Source organism: Calidris pugnax, unplaced genomic scaffold (genome assembly GCF_001431845.1).
Source record: "Calidris pugnax isolate Ruff unplaced genomic scaffold, ASM143184v1 scaffold81, whole genome shotgun sequence".
In the NCBI taxonomy this organism is placed as follows: Eukaryota; Metazoa; Chordata; class Aves; order Charadriiformes; family Scolopacidae; genus Calidris; species Calidris pugnax.
In genome coordinates, this window is record NW_015090880.1 from 12,170,818 (window position 1) to 12,181,656 (window position 10,839).

Below are 10,839 nucleotides of genomic sequence, written 5' to 3' on the forward strand. Positions count from 1 at the left end.
TGATCAATGCTTTAGTGTAATAAAAGAGTTGATACTTGTTGATTGACAGGAGCTGTAGTGCTATCTAGAGAAGCCCTAGTGCCTGCTGCTCACAGGATGATCACAGTTAAATGCAAGCTTAAGAAAAAATAAAATTAAAAAGAAAAAGGTCCAGGTCTAACTGTTGCACAAGCAAGTACAGGACTAGAGCCAAGGGCAGTCGCTGTGCCGTGCCTCCGCAGCAGACGGATCCCAGTTCCACTCGGTCAAATACTGGGTGATGTGCAGAGGTTTAGAGCTATCTTTTCTCTAGGGGAAAAAAAATGAATCTGTATGTCATTAAGTAGAGGTTGTGGAATGAATGAAATGACTAAATAAGAGGTAACTTTCTCTCCCATTCAGTGATTACAGGTTCTTCTCATAGGAGCTGCCACATTGGCACAATTAAGGCATCCTGAAAAAAAAGCCTTTGTTGTCATCCTTTTTTTTTCCTCTGTTCTTCCCCAGACAAACTAAGTACATTTTATGAACATCTGTTTGTTCACTGTTGTACAGTGTCAAGATTATTATCCTCAGGGAACAGGTGGAGAAACCAAAGAGCAAGGAGACAAGGTATGTTACTTCTGGCTGTATAGACAATTAAATAGCAGCAGAACGGGGAAAGGACATGGCTTCCTCTCAAGCAGCCTTTATGGGGAAAAAAAATATATGCCAATAATCTGAATTTAGCTCTCCATTATTTCTTGTGACACCAGTAGGGGTGAATATTTTGCTCCCAAACATATACAGAGTAAGAAAGTGTACATCTTTAGACCACAGGATGTATGACTAAATTTCCCCCAAAATTTTTGCCTAGTCTAAGGTTGGTGTGAATGAAAACACTTGCTATGATCACATCTGTATTTTGAGGAAGAATAATCCAGGTCTGAATCAGTGTTTTCTTCATTGCTTACATTGCTACTAAGACAAGAAAATAGAAGATTACGTCACAGTGAATCATTTTTTAAATGAGAAATCCATTTGTTTTGGGATTTTTTTGTTTGTTTATTTGTTTTTAATGATTCTGCTGAGAATATCTGCCCTGTGACAAGAAAAGCAGTCAGCTCTCAACAGCAGTGAAATAAATCTCAGCCCAGGGCAATGCAAATTGGGAAGAAGCTCCAGAAAGTGATGCTATTTGAAATAAATTGAGGAATTATTTTGAAAGCTTGCATGGAAGAACGGAGTTTCGCCAACTATTACAATTGGACTTCAGAGTAACTGCTGAGTGGGTAATTAGTCCCTCAGGAACACAGGAGTCTGGACAAATGTAAGACAGAACGAGAGGGAAAAAAAGTGTATGAAGAATTAACTTTAAAAAACAAGCTAGAACATTAGTCACAGGAGGGATATAACTCAACTTTCATTTAACGTTTGTTTCTGTGATGAACAGAAACATTGTTCTTAACCCCTGTACCAAAGTAGGAAATAAGAACCCTCTCTCTTTTTAAGGCAGCTGGAACTGCTTTATTGAAGTTCATCTCTTTGATAAGAGAGTGAAGGGGAGGGTAAAGAAATGTGCTGAAGATACCACAAACCCAGCAAATGGGACTCATACTTGGGCAGAGCAGGGAAAGAAACCAGTTGTGGAACTGGTTGAGATACTATGTAGTGTCTGTTGTTGTCTTCAGCAACTCCTCCATCATGAAGGCAGAGCAATTAGCCAAGATTTTAAAAATAATGTCCCACCTTCCCTTCTTCGCTCCACCCCCAAAATAAGTATTTTTGCAGTCTGTCTACAAAGCACATCTGTGCTGAGCAGCACCCCAGCTGCAAGGAGGTGATTCACCTACCCAGCATGTCGGAGCATCTTGGTGTGCCTCTTTCTGGGTGGACAAAGACCTGATGAAATATAACTGCAAAGAAAACTCTAACCATGTGAGACACTTCTGAGGTTACATAGTGCACATGTGGCTGGTCCTGCCCTTTCAGGGCTCCTGATTCATAGTCCTGTGCTGTTACTGTTGAACTATACTTAGTTGTAGAGTTTCTACACTCAGCTTTTGTTGTTCATTGTTCCCATTATTATCTCAACAGCAGCAATTTGCTAATCAATCCTCTTCATAGAACAGAACTAGTATTGCTTTGGATATTCGGTGTTCAGAACCATGAAGAATGTAATTCATGTGACTGTTGAAGAAGGAAGCTTTGCAAAAGCATCTAATATCTTCATGTGGAATCTGTGCAAATGTGTCATATTCACTGAACTGTGTGTCTGGAGGGTTAACAGTAACATCACAGCTGAAGGTTCAGGACCAGACCCCCAGACCTGGATCTTCCCAATTTTGAGGGCTTTGTACTTTGGCGCTGTCTCTACTCTATGACCTCCCAAGAGCTTGAGTCAACCTCCCTGCTGGGCTCTCACCATATCATTGGCCAAGCTATGGGGTCCCACTTGCCCGTTCTGCATCAGTACTCCCAAAAGCATTGTCTGCTGGTGCCACAGCATTGTGTTTCCGATCTGGTGATGCACCGCTGTGACCTGAGTGAAGGTTACTGGTGTTTTCATGTAGGCTCTGTGTTTACTATTTCAGGTGAGTGAGAGGCTCTGGATTCCATTGGTTGAATCATCCTCTCTGTTTCCCAATTCCGTGCAAACGGCCAGACAGGCACACAGTTCTTCCTTGAGAACGTTCAGATTCTCTTGAGAGGTGTGCCAGTTTCTGGCAGACGTGGTGTTGGCAATGCATGATGGACACAACACGGCCATAGTTGTTAGTTCCTGTAAACGTTGTCTTCAAAATCACCATCTCCTCTTGCCACCTTGAGCCACTTCCCTGGAGTACTCAGAACAAGGATCCTGCACAAACACACCCAGCTCTGGCGTATTCCTTCCAGGAGAGGGCAGGGGAATACAGTTTATTGCAGATCCACTCCTGAACTGGAGCCAACATTCGTCATGTCCCAGGTCTTCCTGTACGTCTTCCAGTCTATTTGCTTTCCTAAACTTGGATAAGCAGAGGTAGGTGCTGAATCTCCTCCAAGTGAGTCAGTGGGTTTTGTCACATTTACAGACCTGCCTGTCCTTGAGTCATCTTCAGGAGGGGTAGCTCAGACCGGCTGCTCCCCTTGTTCTTGAACCTCTTGGAGTGAGCCTCATGTGTCACGTTGAGGGCATCGGCTTCTGTGCAGCTTCAGGGTTTAACCTGGTGTTTAAACAGCTGAGCCCCAGCTTTTCTGCCATGTCTCACCATCAAGCCAGGGGAGGCAGTGATGGGACAACTTGTCTGTCACACACCCAGAAGGTGGTCTGGTTCCCCCGGCCATTCACAGTGTTAGCAGGTGCAGCTCTGCTTGTGTGTGCTTTTGCCAAAAGATTAAAATGCAGGGGTTGTGCATGGAAACCTGAGGTTGGAGCTGGACCTAGTTAAAGATAGCCTAGAGAAATACCAGCCAGAAAATCAGCTGATGTTTTCTCTCTCAGTATTTTAATGAACAAAAAGTTTGGGAGAAAATCAGGAACTCTCCCCCAGCTCCCCACTGTCTTTAAAAGTTTTATTAATATAAAAAAAAATCTAAAAATGAATTTCTTCCAACTCATCTCCCCCTAGACCTATGACTCTGACTTGAAAAGACAACATAATTTCCAAGCTAGTGAAGGAAAGAAAAAAAATAATAATAAAATCAATAAACTGTTGGCCCTGCAGCCCAGATGCCCTTGCAAGGCCAAAGAAATTAAGTCCTGAGATTGCTGTTGCTGTTTCCACCTTGTCCTGCAGAACCACAGTCAGGGATAAACATATTCTTTGTGTCAATATTTCTGTAGTACTGAGAGAACTTGCAGTCCTTATCTGCGAGTGTCAAGGACTGCAAAGTTAAAGTGATCATAACATTATTGGAGAGTCTGACAGGCTTTTTTGTTCCCTCTGTACATGTTCTGGTGCTGAAACCTGCAGCCCAGAGGGGCTCGACCCGACAAGGCCATCGGTTTCGGGGCACCCAGAAGGGATCCGTCGGCAGGAGGCTAATTTAAAAAAAATAATAGTTCCAAAATAGAATTTGAACTTCCTTTTTGATTTTTTTCTTTGCCTGATTATTTTTGCTTCTTTCATTGGAAAAGAGCAGCCTTGATTCGTGAATCACATGGAAATGTGCAAGTAATCAATTCAGCCTGACTAACCCTTGTTTTGCCAAGTGGCGGCTGCCTCATCAGATTACTAATAGTTTGCTGCCGCAGTAAGCGGAGAATAGCAGGGGCTGGGGCAGAAATACCACAGGTGACCTTTAAAGACAGCAAAGCACTTACCCTGGGCAGCACAATCCCTCTTTTTGCCCATCCGTGAAGTTCAAGCGCTTTCCCTTCCAGTCCCCTCAAAAATGAGAAGTCATTTGTAACACAAAGCTGCGCAAACAACCTCCAGGAGATGGGAAAACCTGTGGCAGGAAAAACCAGCCTCTGTCACGGCCACATATGGAAAGGCAAAGTGTGGGCAGAGCCAAAAACTGCCTAGGTGTAAACTGTTGAGCGCGGAGCAGACCAGCCTTTTGCTGCCTTTCCCACCTTTAATGGGTCTGTGCTACGTGGCATAACAACTCAGGAACAACTTCAGCCTACGGCTTCTTTTTAACTTTATAGTGCAGTGCTATTATTATCTCCAGGGAAATTATAAAAGGCTTGAATGCCAAGGTTTATTTGCCTTTCTTGACTGGATCTTTAACACACAGCCACCAGACAAAAGCCAAATGAAAAGGACCTTAACTTTACATTAGCCCCAGTGTTTGACTGGGCTGTAGGAATGCTGGAAAGGTTGTCCAGGCAGGGGAACCAGTTTGACTTAAGTTCTCCCCTGAAAGGTGGCAAAAGAGAGAATGGAAAATCCCCAGACAGGACCAAGGGACAGAGGCAATAATAGATTTTAAAAGGACTTGGCGAAGAGATGAAGAGAGGGAAAGAAATCTCCTAGCACTGCACAGGGCAGGGGAGAAGACACGTGTTTTATAGCGGGGAGCAGGGGCTCAGTTTTGCTGCAGTACCAAATGACGGATGCTGCTGTGAGACATTGGTCACAACTGCACAAAACTCATCTCCAAGAGCCTGTCCCAGACATTCCTGGTTCTCATGAAAAGCTGGCAGCCAAAAGTGATCAGAAGTCATTATATTTGTCTAGAATTGTGCATTTCTCCTGCTGTTAATGAAAGCTCATAGCGTTTCCAAAACCTTGAGCAAAACTTAGATATGTGTCAGTTTGCTTTCGCTGTAACAGGGCTCTGAAGAATTAAGCAGAAAACCAGTTCACAGCTTGAGAAGTGCCTTCAGATATCCCCGAGGGATGGAGAAGTGGCTGAGTCAGCCCAGAGGTGGGCACTTGCCACCGTAGCTTGTAATTCTCAATTTTGGGTTTAAGTCTCAAAGTGCACCTGCAGACCCCAAAACCAGTCTGTGGTTCAGGGCTCTCGCAGCAACTCATGGGTAAAACAATGTGATCATCCTGGGAAAGAAAATTTCTCAGATAAAATCCCTGCTCAGAAAAGATGCTGTGGAAGATGAAGTGTGGACATGTTTCACCAAGAACAACCCCACGTTGGGGCTCCAAGCAACAGTGACTTTTGCACGTTTTCTCATTATTCTGTGTTGTACAGTGATGGGTTTGTGCTGATGTGAGATATCAGAACTTGTGCTATCATATATCCTGTTTGTTTGCCTTTAACATGTCCTTTGTTTCTGCCTAGGAATTTTGTCTGGGCAGAAAAAGAGGACTTTGGATATTTGTCCAGGGTGTCCTGATGTCCACCAGCCTGGTCAGGGCAGTAATGTCTACAGCAGTGTTGGACATCCAGAAATGCCTGAGACAGTCACTGAACTTATGCACGAGGGCTTTGCTGGAGGTTCCCAGTGCAGGTGATACTATGTGCACCACAAAGGGGACCTGGACATATGCAAAAAGTTTGGTGCATCCAGACCTTGTCACGTGAGTGAGCTCAGGTCAGGGGTTCATCCCAGATTCTCTGGACTTGCTTCCCAAGCACTGAGCACTGCCTGCCGGCATTTTTTATGTCTTTTCCTGGGAAATCTCAGGGAGAAATATAGAAGCCTTGGTTTACACTTGCCTGATTATTTCCATTGCATTTCACCTGCCAGTGATCACTGTTGCCTTATACTGAATGGATAAGATGCTCTGTAGGATTCTTCAGTGCAGGTGAAGTTACTCATCCCCGAGCTATGCCAAGTGACCATGAACCAAAGCTGTGCTTTTTCATCCCACAGGTGTCCTTGGACTCAGACTCACAAGCATTTTAACTGACTTAACAAGTTACTACCTGTTTGTCGAAGCGACTGGTCCATTGCAGACATGAAAAAGCATCAGATCCCTCCTCCATCACAGTGCACAGCCACACAAGGGCTGGCACCGGCCAAAGGGAAGGTGGCTGGACATCTCCTCTGGCAGCAGCACGTGTTGTATCTGCTTGAGCCCACTGAAAACATCACACCTTCCTATCACTGGCTTCAGCAACAGGTAACAGTGCGGTCCGGTAGATGTATAGTGGGCAACGCACCCAGCCTTGAGTGGTACTTTCAGGGAAGTGGAAAGGTTATGGGCTGAGTAAAATGGATAAAACTTGAGAAGCAGAACTGGGACAAACCTTTTTATTTTCATGTGAGGCAAATATGGGTTTTCACTGCCGCTCCAGCAACTTAGAGAAAGTTGGGAACTACTGTTACGGAAATGCAAAGAAATTGTCTTTTGTACATGGAGAAACAAAATTTAGAGAAACCTCCAATGTGTCCAAATGCATATGTAGGTTATAATAATGACAAAATTAAAATTGTAACTTTTAGTTGTTTCCACGGTAATAAACATCATAAAGGAATCCCATATCTGTACAGCTGACAATTCAAATTCCATTTAAGCCCAGTCTTGAGGGTTTGGGATTTTAGCTGTATCTAAATCCCATGCCCTTTGCATTGCATCAAGCTAAACTTCACCTACTCAGGGAACAAAGGGCTTTTAATTGAGAGAAAACAGTAAAGCAAGATTTGCCAGAAAACTATTTTGGGAAAAAATGTTTAAGGCCAGCGTTTTTATTGTTGTAATGCTTTTTACGCCAGCGAAGTTAAACTAATGCAGAATTTGGCCCCGATGTTTTGGTATAAATATAGCATCTAGGAATTTGATGAGCGCGTATTCATGCATTATTCACTGAGATATGTGGAGAGGAAGAGCAAGGTCTGGGCATGAGAGCAGAGCCCTGAGCATCCCTGGGTCCTTCGGGGGTACCCACCGGGGTGAGGCAGCACCCGTGGGGTCACCTCTGTGCTGCCCCTGGGCTGTGTCAGCCAGGACTTGTCAAGGCTGAACGTCCTCTTGGGAAGAGACTGATTTATGTTTGCCAAACTTTGAAATGTGTTACTGGCAATTCTGAAGCAATGCAGCTGGAGGATGTTGTTGCCAGTTTAAGGCCCTGGGCTGGAGTTGAAAAGAGAAGAGGCTGCATCTTGGTTCTGCCACAGATGTTTGGTCCAGCCCTCTGTGCCTCAGTTTCCCCATAAAGTCATAAAATGAGGATAATACCTCATTTTTTTCTGCAAGACAACGAGGCCCACAGTCGCTCAAGGAGAGGGTGGGGATGGTGCTCTGTCCCGTGTCCACAGACCTGTTGTGACAAGACTGCATCTTCCCAGGGGTCTGAAAATGAAAAACTGGATTTGAAAAAACACTGGTTCAGCAGAAAAACTTACTGCAGCTGGCACCCCTGCATGCTTCCTCAGGTGGGCCTTGCTGCTGCAGGAGTTAAACATGGATCCTGATTTATGCTGAACATTGCATAACTATAGTACATGGAACTCTCCATAAAAATAATCACAGAATGGTTCGAGTTGGAAGGAACCTCAAAGATCATCTAGTTCCAACCCATAGGGCAGTAATATGAGCATGGACATGTACACCTTCAGGGACCTGCTGATCTACAGGGACTTACAATCATAAAATCATAGAATAGTTGGAAGGGGCTTTTAAAGGCCATTTAGTGCAACCCCCCCTGCAATGAGCAGAAACATCTTCAACTAGATCAGGTTGCTCAGAGCCCTGTCCAATGGGGCATCTACCACCTCCCTGGGCAAGCTGTGCCAGTGTTTCGCCACACTCATCCTAAAAAATTTCTTCCGAATATCTAGTCTAAACCTACCTCCTTTTAGTTTAAAACCACTACACCTTGTTCTTTCGCAAGAGGCCCTGCTAAAATGTTTGTCCCCATGAAATGATGATGATGATGACGACCTGATCTCTAAGTCAGCTGGCCCCTGTATCGAGGAGATACCCTGACCACAGTGATAGCTTACACAAGATGCTTACATTCCACCGGTGGGGCTGAGGCACGTTGGTGCTGCCGTTTCTTAATTCTGCAGTTTTATTGGGGTTTTTATTTCTTTCATTATTTTTGCTTTTTTTTTTTTTTAATTTATTTTTCCTTTTAATTCTTGTTTCTGCATTCTTCCGGTGGCTCTTGGAAAGGAAATTCCCATTCAGTTTTTTCAGAATAAGAAATCTCCCGTATTTAATCAACAACTTTTACTGAGGTACTCGCCCTTGATTGACAGGCTTAATCATTCCTAAAGCTACAACCTGTGTTCCTAAAATGAAGATACACCCTACAACTCTGTAATCACAGAATCACAGAATCTTCTAGGTTGGAAGGGACCTTAAAGATCATCTTGTCCAACCGTCAACCTAACTGACAAAAATAGACACCCGCACAACAAACAAGGAGCATCATCACTAAACCATACCTCCCAGCACTACATCAACCCGTCTTTTGAACACCTCCAGGGATGGGGCCTCAACCACCTCCCTGGGCAGCCCATTCCAATGGCTGAGAACCCTTTCAGTGAAAAAATTTTTCCTAATATCCAGCCCGAACCTCCCCTGGCGCAACTTGAGGCCATTTCCTCTCATCCTGTTGCCTGTGACTTGAGAAAAGAGACCGACCCCCACCTCTCTACACCCTCCTTTCAGGTAGCTGTAGAGAGCAATAAGGTCTCCCCTCAGCCTCCTCTTCTCCAGGCTGAATAACCCCAGCTCCCTCAGCCTCTCCTCATAAGACTTATTCTCCAGACCCCTCACCAGCTTTGTCGCCCTTCTCTGGACCCGCTCCAGCGCCTCAATGTCTTTTTTATGGTAGGGGGCCCAAAACTGGACACAGTACTCAAGGTGAGGCCTCACCAGTGCCCAGTACAGGGGGACAGTCACCTCTCGGGTCACCTACTCGCCACGCTGTTCCTGATACAGGCCAGGATGCTTGGCCACCTGGGCACAAGCTCTTTCCAGGAAATCTCCAAAAAGTACAGCAAAATAGCCACAATTTCACGTGAGGAAAGGCAGAGGAGCGAAGGAGTTTGCCCAGCACCAGCGACACCATCGCTATCACCTGCTGCCACCGACTCAGCAGCCAAACCCAGAGCAGACCCCTCTCCGTCCACCCTGTAGGTGCCCGGGGGCTCGGCTTGCGTGGACCCCCCCATCCCTCTCCAGGGATGCACAGCCCTTCCCGGGGTCCCGCACACCCCCGGGTTGCGGTGGGGGGGGGCTCCCCCATGTGTTGTCTCTCCCGAGCACCGCCCCGGGGGCTGGGCCGGGCTCCCATTGAGGCCGGGGTGGGGCCGGCCCCCGCCGCGGCGGGGCCAATGGTGGCGGCGGGCTCGGTCGAGCCTCTCCCCGGCCTCCCCCGCCGCCGCCGGGCGCCCGTCCTGTGCGGGGGATATAGTACTACGGCAGCGGGGCCGCGCTCCGCACCCGCGCACCCGCTTCCCGGGGGAGCCGCGCACGCCTTCCGCGCTCCGGCCGCTCTCCGCGGGGGCTGCGGGGTTCGTTGGTGCTGCCGTTTTTAATCCCGCCGTTTTATTGGGGTTTTTATTTCTTTCGTTATTTTGGCTTTTTGTTTTCTTTTCTTTTTTTTTTTTCATTCTCCAGACCCCTCACCAGCTTTGTCGCCCTTCTCTGGACCCGCTCCAGCGCCTCAATGTCTTTTTTATGGTAGGGGGCCCAAAACTGGACACAGTACTCAAGGTGAGGCCTCACCAGTGCCCAGTACAGGGGGACAGTCACCTCTCGGGTCACCTACTCGCCACGCTGTTCCTGATACAGGCCAGGATGCTTGGCCACCTGGGCACAAGCTCTTTCCAGGAAATCTCCAAAAAGTACAGCAAAATAGCCACAATTTCACGTGAGGAAAGGCAGAGGAGCGAAGGAGTTTGCCCAGCACCAGCGACACCATCGCTATCACCTGCTGCCACCGACTCAGCAGCCAAACCCAGAGCAGACCCCTCTCCGTCCACCCTGTAGGTGCCCGGGGGCTCGGCTTGCGTGGACCCCCCCATCCCTCTCCAGGGATGCACAGCCCTTCCCGGGGTCCCGCACACCCCCGGGTTGCGGTGGGGGGGGGCTCCCCCATGTGTTGTCTCTCCCGAGCACCGCCCCGGGGGCCGGGCCGGGCTCCCATTGAGGCCGGTGTGGGGCCGGCCCCCGCCGCGGCGGGGCCAATGGTGGCGGCGGGCTCGGTCGAGCCTCTCCCCGGCCTCCCCCGCCGCCGCCGGGCGCCCGTCCTGTGCGGGGGATATAGTACTACGGCAGCGGGGCCGCGCTCCGCACCCGCGCACCCGCTTCCCGGGGGAGCCGCGCACGCCTTCCGCGCTCCGGCCGCTCTCCGCGGGGGCTGCGGGGTTCGTTGGTGCTGCCGTTTTTAATCCCGCCGTTTTATTGGGGTTTTTATTTCTTTCGTTATTTTGGCTTTTTGTTTTCTTTTCTTTTTTTTTTTTCTTCATTCTCTTTTCCCCTTAATCTTACTTATTGCCCTACTGATTGAGGAGAGCTTTTGATGACTAATATA